Below are 13,768 nucleotides of genomic sequence, written 5' to 3' on the forward strand. Positions count from 1 at the left end.
ACGCGAAACGATTGTTTCGTTGCAATTAAAGTACTCGACGTTCTTGTTCGTTTATTGAACAGATATAGTTCAGCATACTATTTGCAGAGACAACATGTTGTTACGACTTACAACATCTTCGCTTTGCCATTGTCTTCTGTAAGTTTCTAGAACGTTAACGTATTCAAGCATCTGTGCAAATATTTTAAATAATTGGAAAAAAAAATACTTCGACTGAAAGAAATATCACGGTGAATGACTATGTCTGAACGGAGTACGCTACCTGTGTACATTTCATTAAGAAAACAGAAGGTTTGTAAGTATTGTATAATACTGTATTGTACAATACCCGTTTCGTAACACAGGTGGTACGGTGTAGGAGGTGTCGCTTGCAAAATTGCATGTACACTCGGGAATATCCACATAATCGTACGTTAAACAATCAAAGCTGACAATCGTTACTAGCAGTTAATGATACGTCCTGAATCTCGTTTATTAAAAGCGAATGACCCTTTTCGGTGTCAAATTTGTTTGACAATGTTCGTATTGTTCTCAAGGTTAACCGATACGCGATAACAACTTCCGTTCGATGGCGATTGAAAACCGCGAAGCAGCTGTTATGTCGGATTCGCTAACAGCCAAGAGTGCCGCGTGCATTCTATTCAAAGGAATCACTCGATGGGAGTGTTTCCAACGTCGGCACAATGCGATGCAATAACATCGCCGGATAATCGAAAAATTACATGGGGCGTAAACGTACGTCCTCCACGCGAAACGAACTGACGTAACTGCCTTCCATTTTTTCGTTTTTTTTTTTTTTTACCAGTCGATTAACCGTCGTTGTGTTCGTTAATTAAAAAAAAAAAAAAAAAAAAAGGGAGGAGAATCGTTACGAAATCGTATCCATAAATTGAAACGATGGTTGCGTGAGACAGATTCAAATTCTGTTGGAAATTACGATCGACCGATGAAACTTATTCGGTTTCGCGTGTATCTGAAAGTAACGCGCAATCAGCGCGAATGAGTAGCTGGATATCTTCTATTTTGTCGTCGTGGCTCGCCGCCGATCGCGCGATTGTACTATATGAATTCTTCAAGGTAACGAACTACGTTTCACACCTTTAGCAAACCGTAAATCGAGTGGCCATATCAGTGGAGGCGAGTCACGAATCGGGTCTGTGTATTCAGATGTATTCGAATCCGCTGTACTCGTTATAGCACCGGCATACTAATTAATTAGGTATATCTAGTTTAGTAGTAACATTAGATACTCTAGAAGTAAAATATATAAAATCTGATAAAGAAAGATGCGTTTTCTTGGGAAATAAGGATATACAAAAATGCTTTCTGTAGCCACTGCATGTGTTCAATTGTTAACTTGTTAATTCGTAATTTTTTAATGTCTGGAGGACAAGAAAAGGCAGTATTTACGTTGTCTTTGCTTTTCATACGTTAAATTAACGAATTAAAGTTAAAATACCTGCTGAAGTTTGCCTCTATAAATAGGTCAATGTCTAGTTGGATCGACTAATGTTGCAAATGATATATCGTGCCATTCGAAAATCTCGGTTAGTTCAATCTCCCAAAAAATATAAGGTATTGAAAAGAAATAAAACGTTCTGGCCTGACGAGGTTTCTTAAATAAAATAAATTTCACTTCAAACGTTCTTTCATAGAGTCAATGGATAACGAATTATTTAAAGTGGTAATTTTTACCGGCTCATCCTGTATATCGGCAAATAAAATTTCTCCATATAGAATTTATGGAAGAAGCAGAAAACGGGAAAAAAGCCACGGTCGTTTGACATCGTGACAGTATAATCTTCAACGTTTCGAATCGACAAATTGACATAGAAACAAAATAAAAAGATAACAAGTTTCGGGACGTTCTAAACTGTTAAATTTGTTTGACAAGCCGCTGGTGGACGGCAACCTTTTGAGACCAGAAAATCCAGTATATAAATTTTCCCTCTGTTGTTTTTTAGAGTTTCGCGTGTCATGGATTGGCCAGCTTTGACGCGGAATATTAACAGCGAGAGCGTTTGTAACAAAAACCGGCCAAAGTATCGCGAAACTAAGTCACTTCGTTTTCCATCGCGATAAATTCACCAGCTTTGTTTAAACCTTTTTCCCTTAATAGATTTTCGCGTTTATAATCAGGTTTCTTTAAACTTTCAACAAATAAACACACTTTTTTTTCCATTGAATCGTACTGTCGGAAATTTAGAAATTTTCGTCGTTTAAACTTTACCGTAGATCATCGTTCTTACGGGATCCGATACGTTCGAAGAATCCCTTTTCTCGCGATCGTTATTTGTTGCACGATTCCTCGGACTAACTTTTTCCATGCAGAGACGCGACGGAATTGCCCCTCGATTATTGTCATCGTAACAAAAGCGTAGTTGCTCCGGGGCGAAACACAAAAAACGCTCGCGAAAGAAATAACGAGGTCCGCGTGCGCTCTCTTCCTCCGAGTTTCTTTCCGCCCCGAACGAAGGAAGCATCCCCCGTACCACGGTCTGAACACGTTCGATTAAGTTTCGCCTGCAGGTAGTTGCGTCAACAAACTCGAACGGTTAGAGCCTGTTAATACCAGAGCCAACGGATTGTTCACGGATGAAACATCGCGCAATTTGGCCAAGTACATTCGGAAATGTAGCGTGCAAAGTAAGAAGCACGTAGACACGAACCACGAAGACGAAGCTGTCACGATTATTCTTTGTCTGGTATTCGTGACAGACTGTGGATGATACCAGAGACATGGAGCAGGAGACAGAGCGAACAAATTTTCACGAGCTAAGTTCTCACGAAGTAAGACGAACTTACGTTTCCAGGCTTTGGAAACTTAAGGTTCCAAAATACGCTGATTAATATGCACGCTTAAATCTTCAAATTGGATTAATCCGTCGGAATTATTTTTCTCATTGGTACAACCCTCTTTCTTGCTGAATCTAACTTTGCAAGATGCCCGGTCCCCCGCGTCAAACTAACTTCGATTCTTGTCCCGTCACCGCGGAAACTTCCGGTCCGACCGGGGAGAGCATCGTCATCGAACTTGCCCTTTCCGAATAAAGAACAGGAAGAGTCCCTGCGGAGTAATCTGTCAGACGCAGAACGCGCGTTAAGAACCGCAAACAGCCCCGTGGTGGAATATCGATCGAAAATCGATCGAACTTCTCGCGTCTCGCCATCTTCGTCGCTGACAAACTGCGTGGATCTCGTTCGATGCGCGATCGAGTCGCGATAAACCGGACGAGAATGCCGATAGATGGTGAAAACAGATAGTCACGGATGAATTCGAGCGTGCCGAGGGCGGACATTAGTCGGTTTGACACTGTAAAAGTACTCGGGAATCGACTTGATGGTTCTCGCGCTGCCATTTCGTTCGTTTCCAACGAACCGGAAGTTGCTCGATAAAGTTCTCGTCGTAAAGTCGAGCGTGGCGACCCCCGGCGAAATTTTCGGCAGATGAAACGGTAACTGCGAGTATAAGATCGGATTGCTCCCAACTTTCTTCGATTTCGCTGGTTAAGGAGGTTCTACGGTGCAAGTCAGTTTTATTCGCTCGCCGCTTTGCAAAGAGTCGCTGTTTCACTTGGGATAGCTGACAGGGTTCGATAGGGAGAGAATATCGAAGTGAACAGGTTTTTCGGTTAAATGGCCGATCGATGAATGCAAAAGTTCAGCAGGATTGCAATTGGATCGTTCGAAATTCCGTTAAAATTCGACGAAACCTTCAAAATTGTATCGTTTGAAATCTAACGATCATCCGGATCAGCGTAATCCAGCTAGTATTAATAATATCTCTAAGTTTTACACGTAATAAATTACAAGTATCGGGAATTGTTTAATGATAACAATAAAAGAAAGTGCTGAAAGAATAAATTTTACAAGTCGGTCGACTGAGCTATTTAATTAAAAATTGTAAAATTACGAAAGCCGTTGATACAACAGCCGTCTATCACCTGCAACTTGCAGTTTGTCAATTCGCTGATATTACATCGTTGATTAATTATCCCGTAGGAAGAGCTTTTTTACGATATATGAGCACAATCGTTGAGTCGTGAAGAGAAGCGAAGGTAGAAGGAGAAGGATGGTAGTAATCGCGTTGTTTCTACCACGACGGGTTTGGCTAAATATTTAAACAGCGGAAGAGCGTCGACACGATCAAATAAGTAATCGCGCAGGCATCGAACTGTACAAATCGCACACAGCCATTGTGTTTGATCATTATAAAATAAACGGATCGGTGTTTCAAAGTTGCTCGTTGATGGATCGTTCGCAAACTCTCTTGTTATTCAGCGAAACTACAAACTATCACTTAGTCGACTTCCTGTACGTATTGTACACACGTGCGCCACCGACCAAGCTTCGACGTTGCGTTATAATATCGTAAATTAACAAACGCGACATTAATTATTGCGATTTAGAGTGCACGGAACCGTCGATCCGGTATCGGAAATCCGGCAAATATTATTTGACACGCGTGCCATCGCACTTTGGCATCGCTTATTACGATAAAGGGAGTGAAAAATCGTGGGAAATGGGCTGTAGAACGAAAGAGTGGGAAGGAACGTTGAAAATCTGACAGCAGAAAAATTCGAGAGTCTTTATACTTCGCGTCGTTCGATTTTCAATGTTGTACGTGGCTATATGCCTACGTGTATATCCACTGTGCTGTTAAAAAAAAAGAAAAAAAAAAAAAGGAAAAAGGAAGAAAGAAAAAAGAAACGAAAATATAGAGAGCACTTCGCTGATGGAAAAAACGATGTTCTATTTTTATTCTATTTCGATACGTTGATTTACGAATAGCGTTGTAATATTGTTCGAGGTAAACAAAATCGTTCCATGTGTTGGCGTGACGCGACAGGAAAAAAATTGGAACGATAATGTATCCGATTTCGTGGTATTCGAGCTGGATAACGCGTTCGATTATTATCGAATCACCATTATGAAATTACCGATTGGTACTAAACGGTGGAGGAAGGAGAACGATAAGGGTTGCCTCGGGAGGGAAAATATCGATTAGAAGCGATCGCTCGTGACCGAATTCTGGAGCAGAAGGAAATACGTTTACCCGAGGTGAACGCGGTAATTACTGAAAAATTCAAAGTGCAATCAATCGATTGGTAGATAGGTTCGTTCGTTTAACCTGACTTTGGACGCTGTTCGAGGAAATGGAAGATTCCCGATATGCTTTCGACTCATTACGCGTTTCCTTATTAATTACGATCCTTTCTTATAAAATCGTTAAAATTTCAGACAAAATGGGGGCATCGATAGCGCTGTAATATTTATCCTACAATAAGGTATCCTCTTCGATCCTCACGCCAAGCGATCGTGTCTCAAGACCTAAGACTTATTGTTAGATCGTGATGGATCTTCGACGTGGTGACTTCGAAGAAAAAGCCAATCCCTTTCATTTTATCAATATAAAACTGTCAATATTTGATTCAAACGCCAGTACGATAAGTTCTTTCCAGAATCTTATAGACCTCGATCTACATAATTGCATTTTATACGGTGATCCTCGAAGCTATTTATATAATAATATAATATAATCACGATGGTCGCGTCTTATTACAACACCAATGAAATTTTTCGATGTTTCTATGATGTGTTCAAATACTTTCACGAGTCGTTGATAAAAAGTGCACGATATCTTAGCCATAATACAATTTGATTGATTCGATAGGACGTTCGTCTGTAGCCACCGTATAACCGTAGAATTCTCGTAGAACACCGACTGAGAACCACTTTGTTAATGAGTCATCGATACTCTATCACGCCTTTAGACACCCACCTAATGGCGATGACTCATGGGCGACTTGTTGGCAAGAGGCTCTCCAAGCGGCTCCCAAAACGTAAGCTGAAACATCGCCTCTCGTCGCGGCCAAACAGACGCTTTCGAATCGGTCGTTCCGCGTCACGTGGTTTCGCCCGCCAGGTTAAGAGCATCAGCGATAAATACAAGGGATAGGACTGTAAAATATAGCCTGCAAAAGTAGCGGCTCTAATCACGGCGAATGGATGTAAAAAAAAAAAAAAAGAGATTACCGACCTCTCAGACCTACTTGAGCCCTCCCGAGCGAAGCTCAAATCACCCCCATTATATCCACATGCTCTGCTCGCTTCTATACCTACTTTTTTCCGCGAAATCGTTCGGACTTATTCCCTCGATTCTCCCTTGCTCGTACTTCTAATCTAATTTTGCAGATATCCCTTGTTAGATTCTAGGTCTTCGTTCCCTGATGTTATTCGAGTGGTGAAAGTACGAGTGGTACGGTAGAAGAATTTTCTCAGATTAAGTCACGATGAATAATAATTAATCCAATGGTATTCACAATCGTCTGACAAACAGTCTGAGATTTAGCAACTGTTCCTTATTAATTTCTATATAAGCTTCTCAGAAGTCTCGAATCGATTAACTCCAGCGTTCAGTAATTTCTTATCATATAAGCGCATTAATATTCAAGTCTCGGGAAACAGATGACCTACTTCCACGAGTTCGTTCGTTGCAAGAAGACGACGTGTAAATAATGGAAAATTGTAAAGTAAATTTTTAAAAAATTGATACACCTTCCCTTGCTGCTTCCAGTATTTGTCAGCAGGAAAGAAACGAATGCCGTTGAAAAACGGTAATTCTTGCTGAGGGAAGTAGCACGTATGAAGTAGGAACGTTCAATGCGAAGGTATTATAGTCTATCGGTGGGTTTATGCTGCCCCGATCGTTAAATTTGAAATTGAAAAATTGAAACGTTCAGGTCTGAAATCTCAAATTTGAAATTTCCACGTTTAACGTTTCGAATTGAAAACGAATCAAAATTATTAAGAATTAAGTTTGGGAACTCGAAATTCGGAACCCGAAACGGCGCGTCAAACTACTCATCTCCGTTTCAATATCAACTAACCGGCAATAGGAGCGCAATCATGCAATTACAGTTTGCTCACGAAGTATTAATAACAAGGACTGAAACCACGGAAAGCACAATTCTCCAACGTATCATTTTCACCCCGTCTGATTATTAAGACGCCGTTATCGTTTCAAGCCGAGACTTCCCCTAGATTTATCATTGTTCGGCTATATCGTGTGAAGTGGCAGTAAAGCTCGAGATCAGCAAAGGGTATCGTATCGCCTACGGGTTTCTCCTCTTCTTTAATACCGTTTAACGCGCCACCTTTCTGCCCCTTGTCTCCTGGACTGGGCAGTTCGATCGTTCGCGGCATAAAATCGAGCAGCGTTAATTAGCGAAATAAACTGGTCGTCGAACGTCGTTAATCGACACGGTCACGCGCGCTAAATAAGAGACCCGAATAGGTGGCTACGATATTCGATTTGGGAAGGAGGATCGATGAAATCCAAGCGTCGAACGGCAGCTTCCCCGTTTTCTGTCGGCCGTGTGCAACAGCCGGTTAATGGAATTGATTGGAGCCGCACGCAAGAGAGGATATCTCTGGCAATTAATCAAATTATTAAGCCGCGTGCGGTGCGTCGATCCGCGTGTTGTTCCGTAAATATCAGCGCGACGATGGAGGCGTGAACCGCCGATAAAGAGAACGAAATACCAGCCGATCGGGTCGCCATCAATTTCTCGTTCAACTTTTCCTTTTTTAATTACAGCAAGATACAGTATTCCGAGCGAAAATCGACGCTTTTTATTCCCACTTCGTTTTGTCGACGAACGACGACTCTTTCGATTGGCGATTTTTTGACACTGTTTAAATTATGTATTTGTATCTTTATTCTTCTATTTGACACCTAACTAGGAACCGTGTTTATTTGAATTTTGTACATCGTTGTTTAACACGACGATTACCACGGTGATCGTGGGAGGTGATCCGCGTTGCTAAATTTTTCAGAACGATTAAAGTACGACGAATCTTATGGTCTAAAATATCTCCGACAACGCGAATGACCTAGATAACACTGTCGAAGTAAAATTGCGCAAATACAGTTAACTCTTACGATGTGAAGATATAGCATAAGATTCGCGCGATAGTCAACGCGTTGATCAGTATGTATAATAAATGATTCGAAATCACCGCTCAATCTCCGAGCTTTCAAAATTGTCAGGACAACCTAATACCCCTACCGTAGTATCGACGTAGTATATCTTTTACTGTCATAATCTGACTTTAAAACTAAAGTCCCGTATACGCTCTCATAGACACGTACGAAAGAAACACGACGGCGAGAAACCAGTTCGAACGAATCCACTGGAAACTTTATAACCACCCATGTCTCTCCGGTGTGTTACTACGGGGAAGAATAGATATTTATAACGCGGCACGCGTCCGTGAGGAGATCCGAGATTTCGGCAGATGCCGCGAATATGCGATCAGGCACGGTTCCAGCAACGATTTTCTTCGTCCGTTTCGCGCCGGGAAAGTGAATCGAGGTGTCGAATAATGGACTGAAAGGGATCGTGGAACAGGGCAAGAGAGATTGGGCGGTGTGGGTGGTAGACGAGAGGGGGTAGACGCGACGTCGTGAGAAGAGTGACAGTAAGCTGTTCGTGGAACGTCTGCTCGCGCGTTCGCGAAATTGCCACTAGCAGAAGCTTTCGAAGTAGCAGAACCGTCTGCATCGGAACGAGATGGAGCGCATCGGGCGCCGGTTGCATCTGCAACAGATAGAAGACACTTTAGTCGATACGTTGCGCCAAGTCGTTGACGTTTCTCGGATCGATCCGTGCCGACGATAATTCTTCGGGACGCGTCGACGCCGACGGCTGACGGTATTATTTGCTTTTAAGGGAATCGCCATCGATATGGATTCCGTTCGGATAGCGACAGGCACGTGGTACGTTTCTGTCGATACGACCCACTAGACTAGATCAACCGAGTAGATCGAACGAAATAGCAGATTTTGCTGATTGGAACAGGATTGGCGAGAGAGCCACTTTGTTATCGCAAGATTTGATAATTGAGTCGCTCGGAAGCTGAACTAATCACCCGTCCACTTCCTCTTTATTTCTTAGTTTCATCGTTGAGGTTATTAGTTGTATGCGAATACAAAGGACCGCGTGGATAAATTGTAAGGTAGAAAAGATATTTTAAATACTGAAGCGTAAATACAAATCGGAATATAATTGAGCTGATCCAGATCCGCACGCTAGCAGTGTTACCCTATGACTGAAAATTCTGAAGCTAACGTCGCCTATTTACTGTTTATGGTTTGTCTTTTGTTTATACGCTGTCGATGGCTTCGGTGCTTGAGAAAACTAAAGACCAGACGTAGAGTTGTCTTAGAAGTGACGACCACTTCAACATTCATTACACAGATACAGAAGCTATTTCCAATTCTCAAGAAACAAATTGACTTGCTTCCATAAATTCATTGACTGCAAAAGTATGATATAAATATAATAGTAAATTGTCAGGTGAATCTAGAGCACAAAGTTTCTGTAATTTTCGGCAGAGTTGATAAACGTGGCTTGCGAATATCTCGATTTGTCGCGATTTTGTTTTAGATACGATGCCCGTGTTAAATTTTACCTCTGGCTTTAATTATCCATGAATTTGATCCAACGTCGATTTAAATATTCGTTGCATCATTAGCTCGCTATTTTTGAAATTCTAAAGATGGAATTTATTTTTACCTTTGGCAATTAATATTAGGGTTTCATTTTGAATTTAATGTCGGCATTAGTCTTAATGAATTCTATTGCATATCGATCTCTTCGTTGCATTATTAACTGAATGGTTTATAAATCGTACAGATCATCACCGGCGACATAGAAGAGCAGCCTGTATTTCCTGTTATATATCCGGCAAAGACGAGTACCAAGACGAATAGAAATGGAAATCAAGGTAAGGTAGAGGCACGTTAAAAGGCAAATTTTTATATTGGTGCGAACAACGATCTCCATACACACGTGCACGACGAATATATCCCGCATCATTTGACTTTACGTAATATCTACAGCACGTCGAATACGTGATCCGATCTTTGTAACGCGCCTGTCCGACCATTCAGCCATCCATCCGTCCAACACGTATCCCAAGATGTATGGACTCTTGAAAGTGCATCGAGCCACGTCGCTATTAATAAGCCGCAAGCATCGAACCCGCGCACCCTTAGAAATGCATCCTGTGAAACTGGAACAACCGTTCTCTCTTCGACGTACGATCGTACACCCTAACTCGGATCAAGTTCCACGTTATTCATTTCCAGGAACTGCACTGATAAATCCTTCAGTCTCGCTTAAACGGAACGTTTGATACTGTCAAGATTCGTAATTTTAGCACAAGTATTTTCGGTATTAGCACAAGTTCTACGGTTCTGGCACGCTGCGCGGTGCTCATATAGTAAAAAGTTATTATCTGAAAGTGAGCATTTGCGTGGATGACGAATCATCGAGAACCGAGCGAATATTTGTGTCAGAATATCGATAGCGAACGAAGAGCAATTGGGAAAATACACGCGAAAGTAGAGATTCGGTTACACGTGATGAAACTGCTATTGTACGTGTGAGATCTTTAACTGCCGCTTCGTGCAAACTGGATCATTGTTACGGGGAAAATCGAGTATTTTATTTTACAGCTATTCAGCGAGCAGATGACTGAAGCAGTCTTTTGCTTCTATACGATAATTAAATTAGCTCGGAAGTTATATGAAATTGTTCGGACAGTTTCATAGGATAGTAATATGTAAATGTAACACAGGAAGTAATAAACGTGAAATCCCTACGTGAATCGTAATTATCCCATTCGTCATCATCCGAGAGTTGAACGAAAGAGTTTCGATTGGATCATGGAAGAATCGAAAACCGTAAGAAAATCGAAAGTGAGACTTCACAGAGGCAGAGTGTAAGAGGCCGAGTAGTATTCGGCGAGTGGATCGTTGCAGAACAGATCTAAATCACCACTGACTAAGCCCTACCGAATCAACATTCCTCTGGTACATTCGAGAAGACGCATGCACGGTGGCTGAAAAAATACCAAGAAACGGCAAGGTAAGTAGTCGTATAAATTGCCCGCGGCGCAGCGGTCCACCGGTACAATACGACTTCCAAGCGTATGCTCGCTCGCTATCGCCAATAACTCCGGTCCTTTCATATCTTGCCAATAATTCGTCCTCTAGCCAGCGGCGGAACAGAGAGAAAGAGAGGGAGAGAGAGAGAGAGAAAGAGAGGGAGAGAGAAAGAAAGAGAAAGAGGGAGAGCGAAGCAGAGGATGGCCAGAATACGACGCGGGTGGATGGGTGTTCTTTCGGGCAAGTTCGTGGAGGGCGACCCAGGGAAATTTATCCAGCAGATAAAAATGTCTGTTAGAGTTTATATAGGGAACGGTGAGATTTCAATAAAACCCTCGATTGTAAAGTACAGATAGAGGAGGCCGTCCGGACGTTACACGGGTCAGTGAAGCTCAAAGTCTCCCTCTGTCCTCTCTTTATCGTCTCTTTCTCGCAGAGGTTGTTTCTCCAAGACTTCCATCGTTCTCGCTCCCTTCCTCGTTCACCGGTTTATACCCCGCGAATACGACACGCCCCCTGTGCAGCGTCGCGTTATCGATACGCGAGCTTCTTTTTTCGCCGTGGAATCGTTTCTCGTGGAGTTAGAGGTTGCTGCAACCGGTCCAAGACGTTTACTCGAGGGATGATCGAGGATGGGCTGGAGCCTGGCCACCCGAGACCAAAGTCTGGTCTCGTTGTTGTTACTGTTTGTCGAGGATAAGGATGGTGGCGATGGCGGGTGGACGTGTCGTTGTTGGAATTTGTTTGATTCGAAGGTTTACTCTTGAAAATGTCACGGATTCACAACGGAGGCACAGTCGAGTTTAATGGGAATTCTGTTTGCTCTTTGATTCGTTTGTTGGCTCAACGATTAGACCGCGTTTTCTAACATCCAAGGGGGGCGTTCTATTAGAAAAAGAAAGGTTTAAAATATTTGATCTGTCCGAGGTACGAGGTACGAGGAACGTATAGACGAGGGAGAGGGATCGAGCGAGTGAGATTTTTCTATAGACGTCATTAGTCATGGGGGAATCAATAAGCGATAAAGAACCGTCTACACGAGCGGTCGCATCGGGAACAGTGATTCCTAAGCGCAGTAACGTTCTAACAGCCCTCGAACATGTGGTCGTCGCCGCTCAACGTGGCAAGCCTTGAATCAGTCCGACTAGTAGCTACTATCAATCCTGCTCGCGCGTTCGCTTTAAGGCTACCCATAAAGACAGAATCGGGCGATTTAACCGAGGACCTGTGCTCCATTCCTTCTCGTTCGGTTCGACGGCCGAGAGACGCACGTTCGCGTCAAGCTTACGACCGATCAAATGCTCGTCCGCTGGTAAAAACACATATTCCCAGGGAATTAAACGAGAGAAGGTTTACGGGCGACGAGGACTTTGTTCACCGCGTAATAAGCGATGCAGATGGATTCGAGCAAGGCGTTCAAAACGAGGGTAGAAAACGTGGTTGAAACGGCCGCTGATCTCGAACTGAAACAAAAGAAGTCGTTCCGAGAAGAACGTCGTCTCTCGTTCTTTTGAATTTTTAATTTCAGGCTCTAAAGCCCGTTTAACGGGCAGCGTGAAGTAACAATTTTCCGGATGAATTCTAGCTTGTTGTTCCTCTTGTCGGCGCAACGATATCCATCGTCCAATTAAAATTATTGCTGCTGGGATTTCTATGGAATAAAAATTGAACAGAACAAGTGCAGGTGGAACAGGATGATGGAATAGAATTTCAGTTGTTATATCATTTATCTCGGAATAAACAACACGAAGCGTGAATGAGATCCAAAGAAGATTTCGTCAGTTGATTTCTCGATACCGGTATATTTCTGGTATAAAATAAATTGTTCACGATTCGTAACATAAGCCACAAACGGTGTATTTGCGCGCGAACCTTTCTCATCGTTTTGATATCTAGCATTGGATGTATAAATTAGCTCGTCTATTTGGTGATCGGCTGTACAGCGTACATATGTCGGTAGCGAATGGTCGTTCAAAGGGAAATTTCCAAATAACAACGCTTGTAGAGAAATTTCTAACATTGATCAGCTAGGCGATGATCCACAGTACTCTATACGCGCGACGTGGTCGCGCGAGAAGTGGATAATTAGTACAACCGATCCGAATAGTCTCACGCAGGATTAATTACGCAGGCTGCGATGTACGCGCGTAACCACATACACAGCTGAACACATAAATATTACACGTAACACGTAACACGTGCCCGTGTCGCCGTCGACGCACACGCGTTCATATACATCTCTGTATGACCATCCATCTAGTTATAGACAGGGGAATACGTCAATTTGTGAGCCTGTGTATCTGTACGTGACTAAATAAACTTCCCAACACTTGCCACGTACTACACCGCTCACGTACACTCTGGACACCACTTAGTATTATCGGTCGAAGAATGACAGAACTCCCAAACATAAATATATTATGTATATATCTATACATATACTATGTATGTGTGACTTTGTCTTTGCTGATGTGTTAAGTATATATATTACCTAACTGGTGCAGCTTTTAAACACACAAATGCAGCTGACCGACCAGTGGCAAAGTAGCACAGGTGTTGGCGTCTGTTGGCGAAATCGAGTTTCCTCTGCCACGCGCGAGACTGTGTGGTTCTATGCGATCCGACCATTTGGTGGTGTGTTCTACACGCGTTTTCCTAAGGTGAACCGTAGTAGCCGGCTACGTGAAACGACGAAACGGTGAACCGAGGGTGTGTATGTGCCGGACCAACGGCAGTTTAGACCACGATTTATAGGGCATTAAACCAACACGCGACCAGCCAACCCAATGCTCGTTCCGAACTCTTCTAGGC

General features: G+C 42.7%; 1 protein-coding gene across 7 annotated transcripts in view; it reads right to left on the bottom strand.

Annotated features, from left to right (window-relative positions):
* LOC132910947 (lachesin-like) overlaps positions 1 to 13,768 on the bottom strand; it is a 279,347-nt gene that overhangs the window by 94,407 nt on the left and 171,172 nt on the right. The gene's annotated exons all lie outside the window — the stretch shown is intronic.

This window comes from Bombus pascuorum, chromosome 9 (genome assembly GCF_905332965.1).
Source record: "Bombus pascuorum chromosome 9, iyBomPasc1.1, whole genome shotgun sequence".
In the NCBI taxonomy this organism is placed as follows: Eukaryota; Metazoa; Arthropoda; class Insecta; order Hymenoptera; family Apidae; genus Bombus; species Bombus pascuorum.